General features: G+C 36.0%; 1 pseudogene; it reads right to left on the bottom strand.

Moving 5' to 3' along the window:
• Positions 1–317: 317 nt before the first annotated feature.
• The window catches only part of LOC136404185 (uncharacterized), an 80058-nt pseudogene continuing 52472 nt past the window's right edge, over positions 318–27903 (bottom strand).

The following is a 27903-nucleotide window of genomic DNA, read 5'->3' as shown; positions in this document are numbered from 1 at the left end:
AGAAGCATCAATCATCAGTTTTTCATTGCGACACCTTAGTTGTTCATTGATTGCTTTCTCTTATGTGCCTGATGGGGGAGGGGGCTACAGAGGACCAAGTAACCCCTTGCTCGAGCCAGCGACCTTGGGCTCAAGCTGGTGAGCTTTTTTGCTCAAACCAGATAAGTCCATGCTCAAGCTGGCGACCTCTGGGTCTTCTGCATCCCAGTCTGACGCTATATCCGCTGTGCCACCGCCTGGTCAGGCAAAGCCCCACTTCGTGAAGATGTGGATCTCCTGGTGGCCAGGCAACTTGAATTTGGCTGTGCCGTAGGGCCTCAATCACATGCTGCTTGTTCTGCAGCTTGGTGCTATGGACATGATGACATGGCCAATGTGGACCCCAGCCACTGTGCCCTGGGGCTTTCTCCAAAGGTACCTGCAAACCTGTCTGGAGCCTGGCAGCCCCAGCAGACGACAACATCTTGCTGATGGAGATGATGTGGATGGGGTAGAGCTGCACTAGGAGGTGAAAGCCATTTTTGCCACAGCTTTTCACCAAGTACTTGTTGGCACAAATACAGCAGCTTGCAGGGCTTTGGAGGAGATCTGCTCATATTCATTTGACATCATGTAGCCACAGACTGGGAACACGTCCACTTCTGCTTTCCTCTGCCCCAGGTCAGCGATGCAGATCTTGGCCTCAGGGACACCACCTGGGCGGAACTTAAACTGAATATGGCTTGTTCCTACAATACCGGTAACACTGGGGGAGGGGGGGCATGGCACATGGCGACATCAGGGTCCTCAGAGACATGCAGAAGGGAAAGAATATAAGAAAACCTTTAGGAGTTAAAAAAAAAAAGAGTACAATCTGTCTAGATTCAGCAATTTTTAATAATGTTTTAATTTCTTTCTCACATTTATGCTTAACCATTTCAAAGTTACAGACCCTTCACTGCAAAATTATTCAGTATGCATGTCTTAGGAACAATCTCCTACATTACTACAATATTATTATGCTTAATTTGTAATAATTCCGTATATCATGTAATGTCTGTTTCATCTTCAACATTTTCTACTCATTCCCAGGAAGAAGTTCTTAGCCATTTGTGGGTTCTAAACTGAATACAATCTAATCTATGTTCATTTTGCCTTTTCTGTTACATTTCTTTATACTCTTAGTTTAAAACAATTCCCTTAATTTTTTTTCCTTGACAATTTGTTTTTGTTTAATTTCGGACAGTTGTAGGGCAGACTACTACACAATCTGGATTTGTTTAATTGCTTCTTCTTAGATCATTAGCTTGATTCTTGGTATTTGTATTTTTTTAATTAATTAATTAATTTATTTATTTAGTAAGGGAGCAAAAGAGAGATATATAGGGACAGACAGAGAGGAAGGGAGAGAGATGAGAAGCATGAACTCATAGTTGTATCACCTTAGTTGTTCATTGATTGCTTTTTCATACATAACTTACTGGGGTGGGTGAGGGTCGGGTCTAGCCAAGCCAGTGCCCTCTTGTTCAAGCCTGTGACTTTGGGCTCAAGTCAGTGAGCTTTGGGCTCAAGCCAGCAACCATGGGTCTATGTCTGTGATCCCACACTCAATCCAGCATCCCTGATCTCAGGCTGGTGATGCCGTGCTCAAGCCTGATGAGCCTGCACTCACGATGATCTCAGGTTTCAAACCTGGCCAATGTGCTATCCATTGTGCCACCTCCTGGTCAGATGGGATTTGTATTTTTTTAAACTAGGATCTAAAACAGTGCTAGTTAACAAAAATGTAATTTGGGCCACATACATAACTTCAAATATTCTAATAGCCACTTTTATTTTTTTCTGAAGCCAGAAACGGGGAGGCAGTCAGACAGACTCCCGCATGTGCCCGACCAGGATCCACCCGGCATGCCCACCAGGGGGCGATGCTCTGCCCATCTTGGGGTATTGCTCTGCCCTAATAGCCACTTTTAAAAACAAAGAAAATAAAATTATCTTAATAAGGTATTTTATTAAACCCAATATATCCGAAATATATCTTATCTTTTTTATTTAAAGTACTATATCTATGAACTCAAATCTGGTGTACACACTTATAGCACATCTTAATTTCGACTAGCAACAATTCATGTTGAGTAGTCACATGTGTCTAGTATCTAAGATTATAAAGCATACAACTAGAGTCTTGATTAAAGCTAAACATTCTGGGCAATAATATTTCATAGGTGAGATATGATTTTCATATTCAATTTTATCAGGAGACCCACAAGTCCGATTATTTCACTCTTTATCGTGTGACTTATGGTCATTTTATGTAGGAAATCACTGTAATTTTTTTTCATTGTAGAGGACTTTTCCTCCTTTCAGTTTGTAAATGATCTGTGGGAGGATATATTGATTCTATTTGAATCTTCAGTTACTTGATAAAATGGCACTAAATGATTCTAATAGACATTGATGATCTTTAACTTGAATTAATAATTATATTCTATACTGAAAAATAGGGATTTTCTAATACTATCATATTATCCTTTCTCCTTTTATTAGATGTTATTTTTTCAGTAGAGAATAGCTTCCCTTCTTTCTTCTCTTTTTTACTTACTATTTTTTTGGTTCTTAAACAATCATACTTTCAAATTCTAATGCTCCTTTTCATTCTGAGGGTTCCTTTTTCATAGTATCCTATTCTTGTTTCTTGAACACAAATTTTATCAAATTCTTCTAAGTGTACTAGATAGTTCTTGATTTGGTTTAATATTTAATATACAATGTGAAGATAGATGAGGTCCAGGATGTAAGTAGCCAGGATCCAGGATTCAGGCCTTCGAGGAATCCCAAACCCTGATCAGCAGTAGTATACACTAAAAAATGAGCCCTAAATAGTAAAATGTCAGGGTTCTCTCACACTTCAGCTAGCAAAACCTAAAGTCACATACAGTTAAGTTTATTCCTAAACTTGTTGTGAGTCTGGGACTGTTCTAGATTCAGGCTTAAGTTTCCTGTATCTTAAACTATAGTTTCTTTCTCTTTGTCTGAACATATGATTACTTTGTTGTATTTATTTATTTTCTTTGCTTTTCATACATTTATTGAAACTCCACATCTGCTTATGAACTTCTGTGCTCTTCACTCTTGTGGCTTTTGCCCTCATTTCTTTAAAGCCATGGGTTTTTGAAGGAAATAAAACTACTATGTAATTCTATTTGAAAAAAGAAATACACACACACACACACACACACACACACACACACACACACACACACCCTAACCCTAACTCTAACCCTAACCCTATCTGAACATACTAGATTTAGAAATATATCCTAGAAAGGGGTTGTTTAATTTATATCAATATGATACAGCATCGCCTATGTTGGTTGCATATAGAATGATTTACAGTCATCTCACTATTTTTATTTTGCTTTAAGAGAATAAACTTAGCAAACATCTTATTTTCTCTGTCTCTTTGCACATAGAATGCATGGTTCAGAGAAAGGACTTTAAAAACACTTTGAAAATGTCACCTCTTATGGCTCTGTGATGACTCCCTGCTCTCTCTCCATAGCTATCTTGAATACCAGTCCCCAGGAAAAAAAAAGTGATATCTACCTGTTGTTTAGAAGAGGAAAATTGTCCTCAGTCACAATATTTCAGTATAAATGTAGTTTTTGCTTTACTATATAGCAGAAATTAACCATTGAAAGAAAGAAGGTCACCTTGTAATTGAACAAATGAATTCAATGCTAGGCAAATTTCTAGGTTTCAAAGCCACTTGAAGAAATAGAAAGTCGATTCTGCCATTTTCATTGCTATGGCTTTTATATGATATTGAAAAGACTATATAATCACTGCTAATATATGGAAAAACAAAACAGAGTGACAAAAATAAGACAAAACAAAAACCAAACAGAAAGACTTCCCGAGGCTATGAAGCGCCAGTGAACAGTCTGGTTTTCTTCTGGAGGACTGGTGTGGGTGCCCCTAACTCCGCCCTGCCTGCTACAGGCAGCCCACCAGTCCCAAATGGAGAACGATACTTGGAGTAGATTGGAAACCCAGCCCACCGACAGGTAAAGTCTGCAACCAACCTAAGAATTCACCAGCAGTCCTCAATGGCGGCGTGAGGTCTGAGCATTGCCTCTCTGGAGCCCCTGTCTCTCCTAATGTTTTTACTTTCGCCTCACCAGTCCTGTCGTCTTTCTGGTGTCCCCGTCAGTTTCCCCCAGGCCTGACACCTGGGCACAATCCCAGCCTGCTTGACAGGCACCCTGAACCTCCTGCCCTCTGATGTGTTGCAGTCTCTTCTTGTCCCTACCCCTCCTTGTTTGAAGTCAGCATTAAATCACAGAGCAAAAGAGGAGCCGAATACTGTCACTGGCCTGATTCTGAGTCTCCTGAGAGTTCAGGGATGACAATCACCGACCATAGACTGCTGGATTCCCTGTTCCACGTATTTTGATTTGGGCTTGACTTCATCGCTTTGACTGGAATTTAACACCTGTAGTGTTTGCCTCTTCATCCCCATCCTCCATACCCAGTTCGACTCTTTCTGGGGACTATTTCCACAACCACCTTAAACCTTGGGTACTGAAAGCATCAGCTTCTTTTCTTAAATTGTAATGTAGTTTTACTTCTTTCATTACAGTTTACATCCAATATAATTTTGTACTGGTTCCGGGGGTACAGCATGGTGGTTAGGCAGTCATATACTTGACCAAGTGCTCTCTTTGATGTTTCCCATGCCTGGCCCCACACATAGTTATTACAATATTATTGACTATATTCCCTGCGCTGTGCTTTACGTCCCCGAGACTATTTCGAGACTACCAATTTGTACTCTCTGATTCCTTCACCGTTTTCACTCAGCCCTCCCCACACCCCTCCCCTCTGGCAGCTTCTTGCCTGCTGTCTGCTTGCCTGTACGCCCTCCACCTCCCTCCATTCTCTTTCCTCCTCACCTCTTCTCTCCTTCCCTTCATAAAGATCTAGGAAAAGATCTACTGGGGTTGTAGCGGTTTTCAAATTAATCCCAGGGTGCTCTCATCTGGCTTTTAAATTAAGTGCACAGGTTACTTCTCAGAATGTTTGCTCTTCAGTTATTTTTTTTCTTTGATTTTATAACTTAAAAGTTAATTTTCTGTACTTTAAACAAAGAAACCAAAAAGACCACAGTGAAGAATAGCTTATTCACATTCTGAAGAGCTGTATTAGCCTCTGTGTTGTTTTTCTGAGGTTTCAGGATTGAGCACCAAATCAAGACAGGTATGATATTGCCACAGAGCAGCCAGCAGGTCTGTGTGCCACGTGCATTTCTCCTGAAACATAGAATTATATACTTAATAAAACTTAGCTTCCTACAGTGAAACAAATACATGCACTGATCAGGTTTCTAGCGTTCTATTAACAAATACATGCACTGATCGGGTTTTTATGAGGTCTAAATCACCCAGCATGAAAACGGTTTCTTTTTCTCTAAAAATCTTTTATAAAGACTTGGAAAAAGAATATAAGAAATTACATATACTTGAAAAATATGTGTAATTTTTATTTAAAATATGCTTTATTACCAAGACTTTGCATTTTATGAGATTCATAGAGGTATTGCCAGGTATCGAATAATATATTCTTCAAGAAAAGTATTACATACAGTGAGCATTTAATTACACAGGTTTTTCTGTTTTCCAATTGCGGGCATCTTGATTTTGTTTCAACCGTATTTTCATTGTTTCAGTATAACTTATACTCACTGTTTGCAATTCTGATCATCTGATAGGCTGCACTGTCTTCCTTTACCAATTTGCATCTTAATTTATATAACCTATAAATTCAAACCTCTAATATAATGCTTTCAATGACTGCCAAATAGTATTTTTCCATATAACTTAAATTAAGCAAGTAAAACATAAACCCATAAAGACATTTTAACAAGTCCAGGTTAGTAACACAGTTATTTAATTTAGTATGATACAAAATGAATTGTTTACTATTCTTATTAGTGAGTAAATTCCACTTTTAACTTAATTGTACCTTTAATAGAAATGCCTCAGAGACACAGCAAGTTCAGTTCCAGACCACTGCAATAAAGTGAATACCATGATAAAAAGACTTACACAAATTTTTAGGTTTCCCAGTGCATATAAAATTATGTTTACACTAAACTATAGTGTATTAAATGTGCAATTGAATTTTGTCTAAAAAACAATGTATATAACTTAATTAAAAATATTAAAACTTTCTTCATATCAGCAATGAGTTTTTTTATCATTTTGTATGTTTGCTGGAGTAGCACTTCTAATTTTTTTTAATGAATTATTTCTTTGCATTCTTAACTTGTTTAAATGGCACAGCGGACCTATCTTTTGGCCTCTATTGGCTTTTCAATGCCTTTGTCACTAAGCTTACTAATTTTTAGCTTTTGATTTAAAGTGAGAGCTCTAATACTTATGCTTGAACGCTTAGAGGCTATTGTAGGTTATTAACTGGCCTAATTTCAATGTTGTTGTGTCTCAGGGACCAGGGAAGTGTGAGGAGAGGGAGAGGGATGAAAGAAGAGCTGGCTGGTGGAGCAGTCAGAACACATCCATTTTACTAATAGTAACAATTACAATAATAATGGCAAAGATGACTAATCACAGATCATCATAACAAATATGAAAAAGTTTGAAATATTGCGAGAATACCAAAATGTGACAAAGAAACATAAAGTGAGTAAATGTTGTTGGAAAAAATGGTGCTGATAGACTTGTTGCCACAAACCTTCAATTTGTAAAGAAAAAACAAGACAGAACAAAAAACCCCACAACATTTGCGATGTGCAATAAAATCAGACATGCTTGTACTTTTCTTTCTCCATCCATTTGTGGCATTTGTACGTAAAAGTGTTTTCCAGGTTTGCAGTTTTTTTAAATTATAAAGCTATACAAACTCCTTAGGGAAAAGAAAAATCTTAAGGAAAAAAAACCAGCTTTGTGTAGAGATTGAATGTTTCCTCTCACAGTCTTCTCCAAATTTATCCCACTTGAGTTGCCAACAGATTCATGTGTAGTAATTCTAGGCTTTCTTACCACCCTCATTCCCACCTCACAATGCATACAAATAAATATGCATTATATGCTTATATTTATTTTTAAAGACAAATTTGTATAGAAATACAGAGAAATCACCTTCATCTGTATTGGTGGGAACAATCTAGAAGTTTAAACATTCTCAAATGCTTCATTTTTTCTAATAATCTATGCTTTTTTGGCCATTGTAATACATACATCTTTGTTTCTTTTGTGTCACTCTAGATAAACATCTAGAACTGAGATAGCTGGATAAAAAGGAAATGCATATGATATGTTTTATATATTTTTCCAAATTGCCTTCCAGACAGATATACCAAGTTAATGATTTACCAGTAGTGTATACTCAAATCCTTTCTAACAGTAAATGTGATCAATCATTTAAACTTTTATCAATCTGATAGGCAAAAATGATCAGTTATTTTTAACTTTGCATTTATTTGATCATTAGTTTTCTTGAGTTTTTGAAATGATGTATATTGTTGTTTATATTTATTTTGGGAGATGCCTGGTCATGCCACTTTGCTTTCTAACAAATGTATGTATTTCTTACTGAAATATAGAAGCTAATAATGGAAAATAAGAGGGTCAGATAATACAACTATTGTTGTCACTGCCTTTCAACTTTAATTATGATATATTTTCTAATAAAAACTGTTTAAATCTAAATGTTATCAAATCAGTTGTTTTTAACTCTAAGTTACACATTATAGTTACAAGAATCTTACCCATTCCAAGATTATAAAAAATATCTGCTAATTAAGCAGTCACAGTCTTTTAAACATATTTTATTTAATCATTCCACATCTTTTTTGAAAACTATATTGATATAATGATAATAATGAAATCCAACTTTAGACAAGTATAATGTTTTAGCAAAGAATTAATGTTACTGATACATTTTACCAGAAAAAAAAAGATATGAAGAATATTTGGGTCTTGTGCCTACCTATAGTTTATATAACATGCCTAATATTGAGAATATGGATGAATAAGGTAGCTTTACTGCCATCTCAGAGCTGTAGGTAGAAGTAGATGATAAGAAATAAGTCAAGCCTGACCAGGTGATGGCAGAGTGGATAGAGCATTGGACTGGGATATGGAGGACCCAGGTTTTAAACCTTGAAGTTGCCGGCTTGAGCACAGCTCATCTGGCTTGAGCACGGGGTCACCAGCTTGAGCGTGGGATCATAGATATGACCACATGGTCACTTTCTTGAACCCAAAGGTCTCTGACTTGAAACCCAAGGTCACTGACTTGAGCAAGGGGTCACCACTCTGCTGTAGCCCCCCGCCCTCCATCAAGGCACATATGAGAAAGCAGTCAATGAACAACTAAGGAGCCACAACAGAGAATTTCTATTTCTCATCTCTCTTCCTTCCTGTCTGTCTTCCCCTATCTGTCTTTCTCACTGTCTCTCTCTTTGTCTCTGTCACAAAATAAAAAGAAAGAAAGAAAGAAAGAAAGAAAGAAAGAAAGAAAGAAAGAAAGAAAGAAAGAAAGAATGTCAAGACGCTGATTTCTATACCGTCTTACATTTCCCATAAGGTGTTCCTCAGCACTTATAAGAAGGCAAACTATAGATCTAGAGAAATTGGTTCCATGGACAAATATGCTTGGAAATGTTCAATTTAGAAATATATTTCAAGTCTCTAAATAATATTTCAAATGGTAATATATATTATAACTTGCAAAAAGGAAGAAAGCATTCATATTTCCAAATTTATTGATGGAACACTTTTACATAAGAACAGCATTTCGAAATGGTATTTCAGAAAACAATAATATCTATAAAATGTTATTAATGAGATATATACTATACATTATAAATAGCTGTATCTAGATAAACTTGTGTTTGTATGTGTGTATACTCTCTATCAGAGCTGTGTGTCTCCCATCCTAAGATTGCTTTTCCCACCCCGCTCCCTGCAAGGACATTTTCCCATGTTCATTTCCTTAGCTCCTCCACAGCAAGGGCCTTTTAACTGAGGCATCTCTCTATCCAGAAAGGCTTCAGCCCTCCCTGAGTAAGATTTCCTTTTCCCCTAGCCCCACCAGTATTTTTAGTCATGTGCTTTTCTTATTCTGTCATCTTCTATTTCACTGAATGTCCCTTATGCATATTTTCAATACATAATATTCATTCCCTTGCACCCAGTAAATAAATTTCTCAAAGGAGAGGAGACTGTGAGGCATTTTCTTCTTTTCCTTTTGGATGATAGGTATGTCCTGGCTCTGTCCCGGGCATGTAATCAGCACTTAGTAATTACGTACTTGAAAAATGATTCTGTGAATAATGTAAATGCTCCAAAATATTCCCATAGCAAACTTGAATACTTACTCATGTTAGAAAATAGAACAAAGGATCAGGTGCTAATCATGCTTATATATTATTTTTCTGACCTCTGCCCTTCTTAATAGTTTTACCCATTTCTAACCTCTCCTCAACAACCATAATAATTAACCACTGTCTCCTGCTTCCCAATGTTTCTTTCTATGACTCTACAGAAAAAGATAAAATAACAAGGTCCTAACATGATAAGAGAGTTGACAGAATTGGAAGTCTTAAAAGTAGCAAGGCTGTAATCCCTTAATTTTCCTGTTTCAACCTGAAAGTGAACTCTGTTTCCCTATTTTTCAACTTGAGTAATCTCTTCTTAGCAACTCACTGGAAAGATCAAGGCTTACTTTCAGAAAAGCTGTTAAAACATACCGTAGTTGAAGTTGTCCTGATCTCTAGTAAATTTATCAAGTCAGCATCAGTCTATTTGAAAATACGTGTGAACCAAAGGTGATAGGACTTAAGTATGTTGAAAATAGTTAATTCATTGTCACTCTTTGTATTTTGAATAAACTATTCTTAATTATATTTTGATCGCCATTACTTAACTAAAATTTTAAAATAAACACAATGGTAAGTTTTCATTTTTTATTCTTTACCTTTTTATTTTTTTTTATTTTTATTTTTTATTTATTTATTTTTTTGTATTTTTCTGAAGCTGGAAATGGGGAGGCAGTCAGACAGACTCCCACATGCGCCCTACCAGGATCCACCTGGCACGCCCACCAGGGGGCAATGCTCTGCCCATCTGGGCGTCGCTCTGTTGCGACCAGAGCCACTCTAGCGCCTGGGGCAGAGGCCAAGGAGCCATCCCCAGCACCTGGGCCATCTTTTGCTCCAATGGAGCCTCGGCTGCAGGAGGGGAAGAGAGAGACAGAGAGGAAGGAGAGGGGGAGGGGTGGAGAAGCAGTTGGGCGCCTCTCCTGTGTGCCCTGGCCGGGAATCGAACCCGGGATTTCCGCACGCCAAGCCAATGCTCTACCACTGAGCCAACTGGCCAGGGCCATTCTTTACCTTTTTTAAAATAAGGGTTGTAGAGTTAGGGACAAATACAACTCAGAGCACAATGTGGGGCACGTGCTGCCCTCACGACCACAGACAGCTCTGAGAACTGTGAGTTCTGACTTGTAATTGTAAAAGTAAACTTCATATTGCTAGAAGTTGAGAGGAAACTTCTGTATGAGAAAGGAAGAATCATTAATATTTACATTTCAACATAACATACATATCGGTTGATATGTTAGCATATAAAACTTGGTAATTTCAGATATCTAAACTTTACTTGCCATAGGCTTTCTTCAAGTGTGAAACATTTCACTTCAAAAGAATATATTTTTGGAAATGATTCATCATCATTCTAGAAAATAAAGAAGATGCTTTTTATATTTAAAGGAGAGAATCCCAAACTCCTCTTGCCTTGAATAACTTCTGTAAAAAACAACAACGATTTTTAGTGCTTTTGTCAAATAGTCACAAGCAAACAGCCTTATTTTCCTTTATTTTTTCTTGATGAAAATATTAGAATCTGAACTTTCTAGGATTTGGTCCATCACTATAACAAGGGTGTCACATGCATCTTTTCTAGACAAAAAAAGCTCAGATTACGTCCTATGTCTATTCCCTGATATAGCCTGATGTCTATCTCTAGTGCAAATGGTGAATTTCAGAATCAGAATGAAACAATACTAGAAGACAGCAAAGAAACGATATGAATTGCATTTATAATGGGTTTATACTGTTTTGGATCACCAAAACAATAAAAGTGGAAGAATTGTAACATTTCTTCATTTTTGCCAAACAATCAAAGCAGTTCAGGATGTCCATTTGCAAATGTCAGCAAAAATGCTCAATGAAATACAAGCCTATATGCACATTGGGTTATACCTCAATCTGCAGCTAATATTATCTAAGAAAATTGGAGGGGGTGTAGGTTGGGGTGGGAAGGTATCTCTGGTAAACCATTGCTCTGGACATCTTTAGTTGCCAAGCAAAATATTGATATATATCTTACACCTAAGTTCCTTATAACTGTGGTAAAAACACTTGAAAGCCAACATTTTATGGAAACACTCCAGACTACTAAATAAGCAATTATCAAGAATTTGGAGCCTGACCAGGTGGCGGCACAGTGGAGAGAGCGTTGGACTGGGACGCAAAGGACCCAGGTTCAAAATCCTGAGGTAGCTGGCTTGAGCGCGGGCTCATCTGGTTTGAGCACAGCTCACCAGCTTGAACTAAGGTTGCTGGCTTGAGCAAGAGGTCACTCGGTCTGCCCCCTCTCCCACGTCAAGACACATATGAGAAAGCAATCAATGAACAATTAAGGTGCCACAATGAAGAATTGATGTTTCTCATCTCTCTTCCTACCCACTTGTCTGTCCCTATCTGTCTCTTACTCTGTCTCTGTTGAAAAAAAAAATTGGAGAAAATTTCAGGGTAAAATTATGAAAATGTAATACCATGTAATTAACAAATAGTCCCTTTAAGAATACCTATTGATTTTATTTCTGTGAGGGGCTCTTGGGATAACTATGAATTATAGCCCAATTAGTCTCATTTGCATACTTATTTCCACTTCATAGCATGCAATCAAAGGTAGTATTAGAGGAGGTTTATGGAATTGTATATATTTAGAGAAAGAACAATAGTTCTATAAGTCAAGATTACTTTAATTATTGAAGGTTTTTTTTTATTTACACTTTCTTTCTTAGAAATGAAAAAATTAACAACATTCAAAACTTTTTGGAAAACTTAAATGCTATTGAAAAATTAAACAGTTATGAGAAATATAGAAAAAATAGATTATGTAAAAAATTGAATTAAATTCAGTAAACATAAAAACAGAAAAGCTGTGAATGGAGGGTTTCTAAAAATTGTTGAGATCATAATCATTTACTATTTTAATACAATTTCTAAAGTGGTTAGTAAACCTGTTAACTTTGTAGATGTCATTAAATTTCTGGAGAATTAAAAGGTACATGAGTAGCAAAATCTAAAGATGATCAGGAAAAAAATATATACCGGTAAATGGAGGATAGAAAAGGATATGAACTTTACAGAATTAGCATATAGATGTCTATATTAGATATTAAAAATGACTTCATTTTTAATTTGTTATTTGAGTAGTCATATTCCATGATAAAATAATTACTGTGAGCTTTGTTTTGTATATATCATCACAGTATGCTGAAATGTTGAGAATTTTTGATGAGGAGTGTTGAACACAAAATAGAAAATATTATTGTATACTTCTATAAAATAATAATACATCCATGCCTGAAATATTATATGCATTTCTGGAAACTACTCTTCAGCCAAAAAATTACCATGTGGAAAAAAGTTCATACAATGTAATAAAATAATTAAGGTAGTAATTCCCAACTGTCAATGGATAATGCTGTATATTATATAACATAAATCTTTGACCACAAGGCCATACCTTCTGGTATTTCCGTTATGCTTCAAATACTATTGTGGCCCTTTTAAAACATTTACATAATATTCCCCGCTAGAAATTTAATGAATTAGAATATCTTGGGTTATGGCCTAAATGTCTGTGTTTTGTAAAATCATCCACAGAAGTAATATTCTAATTATTAAACCCATAGTTAGGATATCAACTACTATTCTCATGCTGACAAGTTGGAAAAGACTAACTCATTGGGAATTGTCATTAATATCTAGTCCTATGAGTGGCTTCCAAAATCTCAATTTTCTTACTTGTGAGGCAAGAACAGTACCATCTAATGTCTTTGTCCTCCTCTTCTAGATTTTATTTATTTTAACAATACTAAAAAATATGTGGTATAATATCTTGATTAGCATAAGAACAATGAGGACCCAAACTTAAGCTGTCTGAAGTCACACAACCAGTGAGCATATTTTTTGGCAGCAAAGTTTCAAAAGAGCAAGCTGCCCTCTCATCACAAAAGTTTGAGGTAGCCTGAACTATGGAGCCAAAATAAATGCTTCTGTGTAAGTAGACATTTTTTAAAAAATTAGAATTCTTTAACCAGGAGAAATAAAAGTCAAGAAGAAATGTTATAAAATCCATAAATTCAAAAACATTATGAGAGGATGAATATGAAAGTTTTTAGCAATCTGAGAATATTTGAAGAAGCTGTCCCAAGAAACTCACGAAAGACACTTTCCAGAACTAATAAAAGACACTTACTTCCATTTGACAGAGTTAGTTGTAAAACTGTGAATCTTAAAATCCCAAATGTTCTATGTTGAAGATATAAATAAATCTGAATAGGGCAGAGAAAATTCCATAGGTTGCAAATTCACAACAAATTGAAGGGAAACTAGATATTGAAGTCCAATATGCTCCGAGCCGTGACTTTTATGAATGAGTTCTCAATACTTTCAATGGAGTTCAAGTTCTTTGAAGTTTCCACTACTCTGTTTTCTTCCTGCTTAGGTTTTTAAAACTGGGTTTACTCCTGGTTGCTATACAGCTGGAGCCAATGCTGTGTTTCCATATGAGTAAAAATGCTGACTATACTTAAGTTGGCTAGAAAATCTGTTTAAAAATCAGCACCAAGTTATCAATAAAATTGTATCAAAAAATTAACAAAATCCCCCATTTTGCTAGACTTTAAAAATAGGACGATGATTTTTTTTTTTTTAATTTTACAGAATTTCATGATAATAGGATAGGATTTAAACCAGTGGTTCTTAACCAGGGTTAATTCTTTCCCCGCTCCACTGGGGGACATTTGGCCAGGTCTGGAGATATTTTTGATTGTGATAACTGGGGCAGAGTGTGTGGCTGTCATATACAGCATAGAGACTTGGGATCCCAGTCATTATCTTACTATACAGAGAACAGCACCCACCATAGAGAATTATACAGTTCAGAGGTAGACAGGGTTCAAAGGTGAACCTGAAGATTTATCATCCTCTCCCAGAGTATGCACCCTGTATTATCCCTGAACCTTGAATATGATGAGACTTCACAACTGTGATTATGATTCAATGGCAGAGTTGACTTCAAGATAGGGACGTAATCAAGGAGGCTAAACTTATGAGCTCTTTTAAAGCAGAGAGTTTTCTCCTGATGGTCACAGAAGAGGAAACCAAAGAGATTTGGACTGTGAGAGGGATCCAGCAGAAGTAAAGGAAGGTCTTTGTTGTCCAGATTTAGGGGCCCAGGGTCAAAGTTCCACAAGTAACCTTCATGAGCCAAGAGCAGTTCCTGGACAATGTACAGCAAGAAAATAGGGATTCACCTTCACAACCACAAGGAACTGATTTCTTTCCATAACAGAAATGAGCTTGGAAGGGGATCTAAGCATCTAGATGAGAACTCAACCCAAGCCAGAGCAGAGAACTCAGCCAACTGTTCAGTTTCTGACCTACAGAATTGTGAGGGAATAAAGAGGTGTTGTTTTAAGTCACCAGATTGATCTGTCATTTGTTGTGTAGCAACAGAAAATACAGGTCTAACACATCAATAGTGCCAAGGTTCAGGAATCAAATTTAAACATTCTAGTCTAGCACTAAAGGGGTGATACTAGGTTTATTTTAAAAGAAACAGTGAACAAAACACTTTCTCTGAGGAAATGAGTTTATTTAACTCAAATCAAGTTAAAGATGTTTCCTTACTATGGGACATCTCGGGAACCTTATTGTCTTAATTATATTCTGGAGTTACAGGAGAGGAGTGACTTCTGCAGTAATTTCAAAGAGTGTTTAAAAAAAGACCTATTGTTCTTGAAAAATTGATTATCTTTTGTTCCTAAAGTTTCTTAATATTGAATTTAACAAAATATACAAATTAGTAAACCTTTAAAAAATCAGTGTCATGGGTCATCTTCCTAATTTCAAGAAAAAAATCAAATGTACTAAAAAATATGCATTACCTTTAATAATTTAAGTGATCTAAAAATCTTTCATTTTGATCATTTATTATTTCAGAGGTCTTGGAATAATATACTTCTCACAAAAATTGAGGGATAGTTCACAATGAATATGAAGCAATGCAATATCCCCTAATTTTGGGGAGCAGTGTATATAAGGTATCTGCCTCTAAATGTGCAGAGACCACATATGTATCAATTATTTGTGAAGTGGGGAACTAGGGCTGAGGCAAATGCAAATCAGATATTGCATCAGGTTTTCCTTTTACTAGTTCTGCTATTGTCTTTCTTCCAATGTCTTATTCTGGTCAACTCCATAGCATATTCATAGACCTGGATCAAACTTTATTTTCTGAGTTTTTAGTAACTCTCTCAGAGTTTGTACTGCTTTGTCTGTCATTCCAGAATATGGAGAGTTGACAGCAGTTATATGTGGTATAGGGATTGTTTGTATCCACTTGAGAATATAGGGAACAGCTTTAAAATATAGGCTAGTGGATCCAATAGTCCATTAAACCCTAACATTCTATGCATTGCTGGCTGATAACTAATCTCCATGTGATGTGTTGAGCTTCCTGCCCAAGTACTGAATTATACCTACTGAACTGAAGACAGCTGCTCTGCAGCTGGCAGTGAAGGGCTTTCATAATGCAGACTCAACAGGTCTTTACAACCTCATTCCACATTACCACCCTACATAGGTGGTATACTCTAGTCCAACTAAACTAAACTTTTCTTATTTTCCATTTTTGATGTACTCTTTTAAACAGTTATATTCACTCTTTCCTCTACCCAGAATGTCTTTGATTGAGAGTATATTATAGGTTACATTGCAGTAAGAAAGAGTTCCAAATCTAAGTGACATAACCCAACAGAAGTTTGTTTCTTGTTCTTAGGTCAATATTAGTGTAGATGGTATGTGAGAGGGAAAGGTAGTTAGGGAGAAGACTTTGATCCTCAGCATCTCTCAGAGTCACAGATTGATGCAGACCCCTAAGTTATTTCACCTTTTCTCATTAATACAATTGAATTAGAATGCTTATCTTTGTAAGAATGCCACGAGGATAAAATACATAAAAGCACTTTTCTGATGCCCCACAGGAAATGTCCACTCCCTAGCCCTTCTCCCTCTTCTGCTCTCCCTCTCCTCTGAACACTCTTGTAACAAACATATTCCACCTTTCATTTTGCCTTGCACTAATATACTTACTATTTTGCCTGCTAGATTTTAAATGTTGGAGGTTACAGTATGTGTCTTTTTTATTCTTGTATCTGTGTAAGCACCTAAGTATGTAGCATAGTTTCCAGTGGACATTTAAAAATACTGGTTAAGCCTGACTAGAGGCGGCAGAGTTGGATAGAGTGTTGACCTGAGGTGCTGAGGTCCCAGGTTTGAAACCCCAGGGTTTTCTGGATTGAGCACAAATTCATCTGGCTTCCCATTTTGAGCATGGATCACCACCTTGAGCGTGGGATCATTGACATGACCCCATCATCTCTGGCTTGAGCCCAGAGTTCTCTGATTTGAAGCCCAAAGTCACTGCGTAGAGCCCAAAGTCACTGGTTCGAGCAAGGTTTTATTGGTTTGGCTGGAGCCCACTGGTCAAGTCAAAATGAGAAGCAATGAATGAACAACTAAAGTGCCTCAACTACAAATTCATGCTTCATATCTCTCTCTCTCTCTTTTTAAAATAAATAAATAAATAAAAATACTGGTTGAAGAGGACTCATAATTCTCCAATACAGACATGGCTTTCTAAGAGTTCTCTGTAGTCCTAGATCTATATTTAATCTGAAATAGAAATAGAAATAAAGCATGAAGCATTTTGTTTTTTAAAAGTCATATAAAATAAAAACATATAACTACTTTTAGCTTTAACTTTTCCCACTGCAAACCTAGATTTCTTTTTCAAGTACAGTTTATGTATTAAACATTTGAAAAATAATCCTGAGACCTAGTGTACAGTAGTTGCTTAATACATAATTATGAATGAAGTCTGATCCACTTTCAAAGAAACTATATGAGTTTGGAGATATTAATTATACATCTGTAAAATAAATTAGTATTGGCTTTTGTGAAGAGCCTCAGAATATCAGAAAGAAAATATTTTAGAACCTTGAAAATTCTTAAGCTATACATGTGGAAGAAATTTAGTAGTTTTTGAAACTTGTATTTTTTTTCTTGAAATTTAATAGGCAGTTACATAAAGGGGGAGGGAAGAACTGCTAGAAAGTCATATTTCTACAAATGTTATCTTTAGTATTTGCATTGCTTATTAAAATGTGTGGTTGTGTAAAGCACTTGGGTTTCATTCTAATTCTATCAATAACTACATAGTTCAAATATGAAAACATTAAAAGTGTTTACCTATTCTGATACAGTTGCCTCGCTTGTAACATGTGAAAAACCAATCAGATTCAATAAATTAATTGAAAAGCATAGTGTAATTTATGGTTGCTATACAACAGATTAGTTTTCCTTAGCAATAGTCCTGTATTGATTTGGGTTAATACTAGTAAATTTTTTCTTAAAGAAAAACATAATATGCCAATGAGATTATTTTGTCTAGAAAAAAATATTTCTCAACTACAAACCCTATGTATGTTTATATGTGTTTGCACACACATCTTAAACTCTGAAAGTGTCTTTGGGAGAAAAATCTTACTAAATACATTCAGGAACATTTTAGGATGAGATATATGTTTTTGAACATTTTTATCTGAATTATGCATTTTATTTATAAATCCTTTGCTTCTTGATATTCTAGGTGTCAACCAATTTTTCACTGGAAAATCAAGCCATAAAAGTGAGTTGTAAATTTAAGAACAAATGAGAGTGTGATTTCAAGACAAATACATTACAAAAGTGTGAGTAAGAAGGAAATGTGTTGTTTCAGCATAGGCAGGTACTTCTCTTAATTTATTGAACTCTTTGCCCTGCTTGTAAAATTTTGTTTTTTTATGGAATAGAGAATTATTGCTGTTGTAAGATGTAACAAAATGGCTAAATGCCTGAGGAAAATATATAATAAAGATTTTGGGTTAAGAATATAATATTCAAAACTTTCACTGGGAAATCAGATAGTTATCCTAGTTTTCTTTTAAGAAATTGGAACAGAATGCTGATTTAATATCAAATAAATATAATCTGAATGCTACAACATTCATTAATAAAACCTCTTTAAAAAACTGGGCAAGTGGTTTACGTATATTAATCATTAAAATCATTACTGAAATTCCATGATATTATTATTATTATTATTTTCTGAAGCTGGAAACGGGGAGAGACAGTCAGACAGACTCCCCCATGCGCCCGACCGGGATCCACCCGGCACGCCCACCAGGGGCGACGCTCTGCCCACCAGGGGGCGATGCTCTGCCCCTCCGGGGCATCGCTCTGCCGCGACCAGAGCCACTCTAGCGCCTGGGGTAGAGGCCAAGGAGCCATCCCCAGCGCCCGGGCCATCTTTGCTCCAATGGAGCCTTGGCTGCGGGAGGGGAAGAGAGAGACAGAGAGGAAGGGGGGAGTGGAGAAGCAAATGGGCGCTTCTCCTATGTGCCCTGGCCGGCTATCGAACCTGGGTCCCCCGCATGCCAGGCCGATGCTCTACTGCTGAGCCAACTGGCCTGGCTTGCAGCCCCATGATATTATTGTTATCTCCTTTTTTTTTTAGTAAAAGAAACCAAATTTGGTTTGATTTAATAATGTGCCCAGCTAAAGTCTTGATTTTCCAGGCTGTTATCCACCTAGGTGTGGCCTAAGTTATATAATTCTGGCCAATAAAGGGGAAATACTTGGCAGCAGTCTGAAGAGAGCTGGTTATTCTTGAATTAACCGAGACAGATTTAGCTATTACTCTCTTTACTTTTAGTGTCCTCCCCCTTTTATCTTCTGGAATGTCTCTGTGATGCAGTGAACTAAGTAAGGTAAAGAATGTATTCTTCTGACTCCCTCCCAGATGAGGAAATATATCTCCTTTCCTCAGTACAGTGCTACTCCAACAACTTTAGCTTTCTGTTAGTAAACAGAAAGGGGGAAGAATATTGAATAGAAAACCGCCACTTTCTCATCCCATGTTAACCTCATAAAATGAGGTGGGTGTTTTTTCCCCTACTATTCTCTCAAGAATTAGGTGGTAATTTCTTACTTTCAATCTGGGAGATATTTTTCAATGTTGGCAATGTTGCCTTGTGATCTGAGGTTCACCAAAAAGGTTATAAAGCCTTGGGATTTGCAGCAATGAGAGGAATGGATGGAATAAATCCACCCTTGAATGTGGGCTGACATCGTGGTATCAGTGCCTATGGTTGAGGGGTGCTAGGGAGATGATCTGGGAGTAGTTTAGATTAGCACGTGGCAGAATCTCAGCAGGGGCTGCATAACCCAAGTCTATATAGGAAAGAGGGCTGAGTGCCTCGTTCTGCTTCTTGTCTCAAGGACTGGTTAGTGCATTTTTCTGTCACTGCTTTAGCCTAGACTTGCTGAGTTCCATCTGCTCTTCAGCTGAGGACTCATGGTTACTACAAGATGATAAAAGCTTTGAATGGTCTGTTTTCACTGAAGAGTAAAGACAGCATCTGGCCACTGGGGCTGCGTGCTTATGAACGGTTTGTCCAGATTAAAAAACACATTAAACTATTAGATTAAAAAAAGGAGAATTTAAACATGAATTGGGGTTTTAGTAACTTATTATTTCTGGCGTTTAGAGAATGTTGTTACTTCAAGTCACTGGTTGCTAAGAGCTCCACTCTTGTGTTCAGTAGTATTGGCTGGCATTTCCTGTCTTTGCTTTGGAAGTCAGATGGATTCTTTTCTAGTAATCAGAGGAATAGTAGAGACATTATGTGAAACATCAGACAAGGATACTTCTTTCCTGGTGATCCTTGTAACTTAATATTGTCTTCAACAAGATTTTTGATTATTACACTGTCCTTTTCAACATTAATATTCTCATTTTCTCCTTTAAATTATCCACTAAGAATGATATAAAAGTTATTTCCAGTACATTTTCATTTAAGGATAATGATCACTAATGACTACAAAGCTGAGATTTCCTCAGCTCAGAAAGCTTGAATATAGCTAAAGAGGATGAGCAAGATTGGATATTAATGATAAAGATTCAAGATTAGCCTTCTTAGTGGGGTAGTAAAAGATATTTAGCTGGTTAATTTGTAATAAAATTAAAATAAAATGTTTAGTTGCTAAATAGTTATTGGCCATATAGTTCTTGCTTATAAACAAACTATTCTGTCCTTCTTCATGTTAAATCTTTATCAGTCCTGCTTCTAACTGCAACTTAAATGTTGGAGACGGCCCTTAATGTGCTGACATTGTCGTGTCACAGAATGTCCTTGTGCATATCACACATCCCTGACTCGAAATCACAATTAGCATTTTCTTCCCAAATCTGTCATAGCTAGAGTATATAATAATATTAGTGTTGGCTATTGCATTTTAAATTTATTCTTAGTTTAAATACATGTCAAATTGCATATATAGTAGTTTATTTGAAATTTATTTACAATAGTTCTATTTAATATCTTTCTTTTACATTTTTATTAAATCTGGAAACTTCTTCCATTTCTCATTTTCAGCTCTTTATTTTATGTTGTCCACCCTTATTCAGTGCAAATGCAAAGTATGGGTATTGATTATTTTCTCCCACCTTTCAGTTTGTTACCTTACTTCCTCTGGTCATGTCGTCCTCAAACTCTCCCATCCGGACTATGGATGCTTTGAACACCACAGTCTTGACTGACAGTGTTTCTGACTGATTTTTTAGTCTTCTTGGCTCATACTTAGACCTCGAGTAGAACCCCATAGATAAACATGTAGGATTCCATTTGCTCTCAAGTCACAACTTTCTATTCCCTGTATGGTGGTGACTTTGTGAGTGGATTCTGTCACAGAATTCTAGTTTAACTCTAAGATAGGAGATCAGTTCTGAAGTTGAAGTTGGTTGCCTGGTTGAAGCTTACATCTGTTCTTCAAGGCTATAGCATTGGGGTTCTGCCTTTAATGGTTGTCTGAACTCTGGATATTTAACTTGCTTATCTGTCATAGAAAAACTATTGTTCACCATTGTCTGAGATGATATAGATCTCCCAAATTATTTTGCCTGTTTTCAGTCTGTCTTGATATACATCTGAAACTAGTCTTTACAGATATCTCAGTTAAATCAGTGTATTTCATGACCAGACAGTCTTATATAAGATCTTGACTATAAGTAGACAATTGCAACATGAGCTTGAATTTTCATTAAAATATCAATGACTATACCATTTTTAAAAAAATTAGTCCTGCTAATAAAATAACTTTGCTTGCATCTTCCTTAGAACTTTGCTAAAATGCTCATTTAATTTTGGGCACAAAGATGCCTAAGTAGATTTTAAAAATGCACCCAGATACGGTAGCTCTCTTCATTGACTCTGGAAACTTTATTGCAGCTATGGTAGGGGGCATTAAAAACAAAGTGAAAGTGAAATACTATATTGCTTACTTTTTTATTATATATATATCTATATATAAAATCTGTGTATATACATGCATACTTCTATACACATATATGTATATCTACTAACTTCATATAGTTTGATGGTGACAGTTTGATTTACTATGCCTAGAAAGACTGTATTATTTCCTTGTAGTAGCAAAGATTCTAGTGACAAAGGGTGGCACCTAAGCTATACTTTGTCAAATAGCACTCAAATATGATATGATAATATTAATAATTGACAATATAAGTACCTAGCACATACACAATGGGAAATTAAGCATTTATATGAAAAGAAAAGATAAATCATTAGAACAAGAAGATAGAAAAACTACTTTGAGTAAAACTCACCTTTGTGTTATCACCTTCCAACAGAATTATTATTTTATATTCTCTATGCTATTTCAGAGAGTTAGTTATAACCCTACAAAATAATTGTCAGGTACAAGCATTTGACTTTCCTAACACCGTTTCTGATTTATACAGTACAAATGGGCAAGAACTCATTTTTCTCATTGTTACCTAGTATCCCCAGTTTTATAAAAAAAAAAGTCTCCAGGGATTCATGATAGCATTAAAAAAATAATTGTTTTGATGAATCTGTGTTTGCTATTTTGGGTATGTTTAGTTTGGTAAAATAGACTACTCACAACATTGATCATTGAGCCTTAGACTTAATTAAACCACATCTATCTGTCATAAATATGTAATATATGTCTAGTAATAATGGCCAGGGGTTTGCCTTTGGTATTAAGGAAGAAAAGTGTTTTCAATTGCATTTGGGTTTTTTTTCCATGAAAGCATAAGAGTTTTATTTATTTACATTAATTAAAATTAAAAAAAATTACCTGAAAGGGTAATTATTTCTTTATTTTATATAACAACTGATTACAATTATAGAAGGTAAGAAAACTTATTATTTTCTATTTTGACTATAATTTACATGTTTAGTAATGTTTTCAAAATATATTTTGAATAATGTTGAATAATTATTTTTTCACCAATTGATTACCATGGTGCTCTAGCCTATTATTATTTATGCACAAAATACTTTTATTTATGAAATTTAGCATAATTATTCACCCATACTTTCTTCTCCTTCCTTCATTCCTGTTTTTTACCTGAACCCTCTTTCCTATCTCTTTTGTTGTTATTTACCCTTTATTATTTCTACAATTATTTGTTGAGTCCCAATCTTTATATAGCTTCATACATTTGGGACTTTAGAAACACATGATCACAGACCACAGAAGCTTTTAATCCAGTGAGAGAAAAGAAAATGTATGTATTTTAAAAGTTCATTGACAATCATTGACAAATGAATAATTGAGAAATAATAAATTTTCTTTTTATAACAGTCCCCTCAGTTAGAATGATAACACTAGGGAATATATATATAACATGTATACTTCTTCCCTTAAAGTGATAGGGTGAGAGAAGATTTCACATGCCTGGAAAATTAGAAAATACCCTGAATGAACACAGTGATATAGCTCAAAGAAAGGTGACAGAGATAAGATGTTAGAGTAAACTGAATGTCATATATTCTTAATCTCTACACCTAATGAAGCAAACAAGCAAAGAAAAAAAAAGTAGAAGCAGCAAAAAACAAAAACAAAATGAACACACTAGTATTCATCAAACTAAGTTAGGGTAAAACATTCATAGCAGAGAGTTGTAAAATTATTGGCCAGAGAAAGACAAAATATGGGTAAATATGTGAATGTTACTCTACCTGTCCAGTAGTATGTTGTAAGAAGTTGATGGTGAGGGTAGTAGACATTGCTTTGTTAATTATCCCCAATATCCAGCCTCTCTTTCTTTTTTTTATGTTTTTATTTTGTCTCATTCAAGGTGTTTATGTTACACTAGAAGACGTGCATGAATCATTTGAATTCCACTAATTAATTGGAATGATTGCTTTTATCAAAAATAACAATTTTTTTGTATTTTTTAAAAAAACTTTAGTATTTTATTGTTAATCTATTTGAGGTTAATTACATTCTATTATTAACTGCTACATGATGAATTATCCCCAAATTTAGCATTTTTTTTTTTTTTACAGGAACAGAGAGAGAATCAGAGAAAGGGATAGATAGAGACAGACAGACAGGAACGAAGAGAGACGAGAAGCATCAATCATCAGTTTTTCGTTGCGACACCTCAGTTGTTCATTGATTGCTTTCTCATATGTGCCTTGACCGTGGGCCTTCAGCAGACTGAGTAACCCCTTGCTGGAGCCAGTGACGTTGGGTCCAAGCTGGTGAGGTTTGCTCAAACCAGATGAGCCCTCGGTAAAGCTGGCAAACTAGGGGTCTTGAACCTGGGTCCTTCCGCATCCCAGTCCGATGCTCTATCCATTGCGTCACCACCTGGTCAGGCAGCCCAAATTTAGCATTTTGAAAACCAAATATTATGGTCTAATTTCTATGGTCCAGAAATCTTGGAGCAGCTTAGCTGGGTCCTCAGGCTTACTGTGTCTCATATTTCTGAGATCAAGGTACTAAGGCTCTACCATCTCAAGGCTGCACTGGGAGGAGCCCCTTTCAGGATCACTCATTGGCTCCTCATTGGCTACTGATTGGAGTTGTTTTTACACTTAGGCTTCTCCACTGGGCAGCTGAAACTTGGCAGCTGGTTTCTCTCACGGCAAGTGAGCAAAGAGAGTACTGGTAAATGGGAAGGCCTGTAAGACCAAAGCTACAACTTGTTATAAGTCAGTCTTAGAAGGAACAGTCCATTGCTCTTATCTTCTATTTATTGGAAGAGTATTATTGGGTCCCCTTACACTCAGGAAGAGAGATTACTCCAGATTGTGAATACTAACAAGCCAGAATCACCAGAACCACCTTAAAGTTGCATACCACATTTATATGAAATACTATTGTTTAATTATAGTAAATTAAAAGAAATAAGATTCCAACAAACAGACCTCACCTCCATATTGTTCACTTTTTTATTCTTAATTGAGAATCAGGGTTGCAGAGAGATAGACTATCACCTATACCTCAACCAAGATCCACCTGGCAAGCCCTCTATAGAGCAATGCTTTGCCTATCTGAGGCTGTTGTTTCACTGCTCGGCAACCGAGCTATTTTAGTGCCTAAGGTGAGGCCATAGAGCCATCCTCAGCATCTGGAGCCAACTTGCTCCAAGACAGGGCTGCAGGAAGGGGAGAGGTAGAGAAAGAAAAGGGAGAGGGGGAAGGGTGGAGAAGCAGATGGTCGCTTCTCCTGTGTGCTCTGAATGGGAATCAAACCCAGAACATCCACACGCTAGGCTGACCCTCTACCAATGAGCAACCAGCCAGGGCCTGTCCAGTATTTTAAAGAAAAACTTATAAACCCAAGTCACAGTGGCTTAAACTTATCCAAAACAAACAAACAAACAAACAAACAATAAACCCTTATACTTAGCCAAAAAAAGTAATTTGTTCATTGAACAAAAAGTCTCAGTCTGAGGTTTGTTCTGATCCTAGTTCTAGCAGGATTTTATTTTTCCCCCAACATGAAACTCTGCTCTCTAAATATTTCTGAATGGATTCTATTGGTCTTGTACTCCATGCCCATCTCTACGGCCAACAGGAATAGAAATCTCCACTTGAACAATCCTGGGTCACCTGCCCACTCTTGTGGTCTGGGGAGAAATGACAGGAAGAGAAACCTAAATAATATGAACTAAGATTTGAGGAAGGAAAAATTAAGATACTGTTATCACAGTAAGGGTTATCAGCGAATGGGCAGGCAAATCCCTCTTGCCCATTATGCCCGTGGTACCCATCTGTCCCCTTATGACCCAACCTGGTCTAACTCATGCACTTGACGATGTTTGTGGTGAACCTAAAGTTGTACATAATGACTTATTTTGTTTTGCTAGAAGGAATAAAAAGAGACCTATCACCTGAAAAGCTTTCTTTAGCACTTTTGTTTGTGACACGATCAAATTGAACACCGCTATTTTATGTCTCTCTATTAGTTTAGAAGGTAGGAAGGAGGGGGAGTAATTTGTTAGTGGTCTCAATCTCCAAGAAATGGTAAAATGAACAAAAAACTTTACTTCGAAATTTAGAAGGGAGGCTGCAGTACAGAGTTGAAGCAACTCAGACAAGACACAGAACTTGTTTAGAAGCCCCCCTGCTCCATCCACCATGTGTCTGCAGAAAACATAATACCTGCTATTATCATTCAGTTTTTCTCTGCTGAACGGAAGGGGCATGAAATTCAAAAGAATGTTATTATCATACAATCATGATACTTACTGCTTTCTGACAAAAAGAAAAAAGAAAAAAGAAAAAAGCACAGCAGAAGGAATTGAAAGAAACAAAACAAGATATGCTGGAAGTTATAGGTGTATTGTAGAAAAACACAAAAATGGTCTGGAAATTTAGCCTCTGTGAGTATAAACCTTTTCATTTGTCAAAGGGATTTTATCTTCTATTTGGTGGATGTAGGGATCAAATAAAACTGACTAAATAATGTACAGCTCTCTAATCTGCTACACATACTATGGTATTTTCATTATGCGCTTCCATAATATATTCTTTTATTCTCTTGGTTTGGAGAATTTCTCTTTTGAAACAGTTCCTTTTTTTTTTATTTTTTTTTTTAGATTTTATTTATTCACTTTAGAGAAGTGAGAGAGAGAGAGAGAGAGAGAGAAAGAGAGAGACAGAGAGAGAGTCACTGGGGGGACGGGGAGTGAAACAAGAAGCATCAACTCCCATATGTGCTTTGTGCCTTGACCAGGCAAGTCCAGGGTTTTGAACCAGTGGCCTCAGCATTCCAGGTTGACATTTTATCCACTGTACCTCAAGGTCAGGCTCTTGGAACAGTTCTTACCCATTTGGAGATCTTGAAACTTTTTACTTTCTTCCTATTGACTCTTTCCATGAATCCTTTCATGTTTTACATCCTAGATTCACTTGAAATAGGGTAGTGATTTAGACTATTCTATTATCAAAAAGGTGACTTTGGGGGTATGGCATTTATTCTGCAAGCAAGTCATAACCCTCAAATCACTATCATTTCCTTGTTTACATTTGATTGCTTTCTTCAGTATCAATATTTTTAATTACTAGAATCAAACTGGCATCAAAGTGACTTTCTGTCTGTACTGCCTTATTCACTCTATTTCCCATTATCTCCCCTAGATCCTCCTTGAACTTATTTTTCATTAACAGATTACAATCTATACTACTAATCATTTTTATTTCCTTCTACCAGTGTTACTACTTGCACCTCATTGCATTTACACAGCCATGGTAATCTTCTCAAATCATTTCAAAGTTTTCTTTTTGTTTTCCTGAGATCATGTATTTCTTTCAATGTTGATATCCTTGAATAAGTGTTGAGCTGAGCTGGATTTGCCAAAAAAAATTTTTTAGAAGCAAGAATAGTCTTCACACATAAGGTGTGTTACAGACCCATAAACACTAATTTAAATCAAAATGATATAAATCAAATCTGATTTTTCTAAAGAAATAATGGTAAAATGTTTGTGAAAGAGAGACATAACACTGAATTTTTAAAAGAAAAATCCATGTTTTATATTTAAACCAGTATAAATACTTTTAAAAAATTAGAACACTAAATCTCTTTAAACATTTTAGGGAAACAAGTTTACCAATCGTATGTAATTTCACTTAATATATTACTTAGTTTTGACTTAGTTGTTATATTTTGCCATATTGAATCTTATCTTTATAATTCTAGACATATTTTATTTTGAAAAAGAAGAAATTAATATTATGATTAGGTCACAGTGTTCTGAATTTTTTTTCCTTTAGTAAGTAACAATGAGGGACATGTTAAAGGAGACTTGAAGTGCTTTTCTAGAGCCTTTTTAAAAAATGACCTGTGGAAAAGTAAAAGAATGTAGAGGTTTTAAAATAGAGTAGATTATTTGATAAAATCAAACTATAGATTAAATTGAAATTATTTGGGTGGCTTTATGTGCTGATGAATTGGTCATTTGAATATAACTGGCTGAGGTTTATAAATGCAGAATTCTAGAACCTGTTTAGTCACCTGCTTCCCTGGGGGACAGACTTGCAAAGAGAATTTAAAATAGGTTTCAAATGCAAGTAGTCATACTGAGTTTGCCTTCTAATAGCAATGTTATTCTCTGAGGTCAAGACAATATTGAACTCTGTAAATTTTCACTA

Source organism: Saccopteryx leptura, chromosome 4, assembly GCF_036850995.1.
Source record: "Saccopteryx leptura isolate mSacLep1 chromosome 4, mSacLep1_pri_phased_curated, whole genome shotgun sequence".
Taxonomy (NCBI): Eukaryota; Metazoa; Chordata; class Mammalia; order Chiroptera; family Emballonuridae; genus Saccopteryx; species Saccopteryx leptura.
Note: the sequence above shows the minus strand (reverse complement) of the source record. Positions and strands in the feature narration are given on the sequence as shown.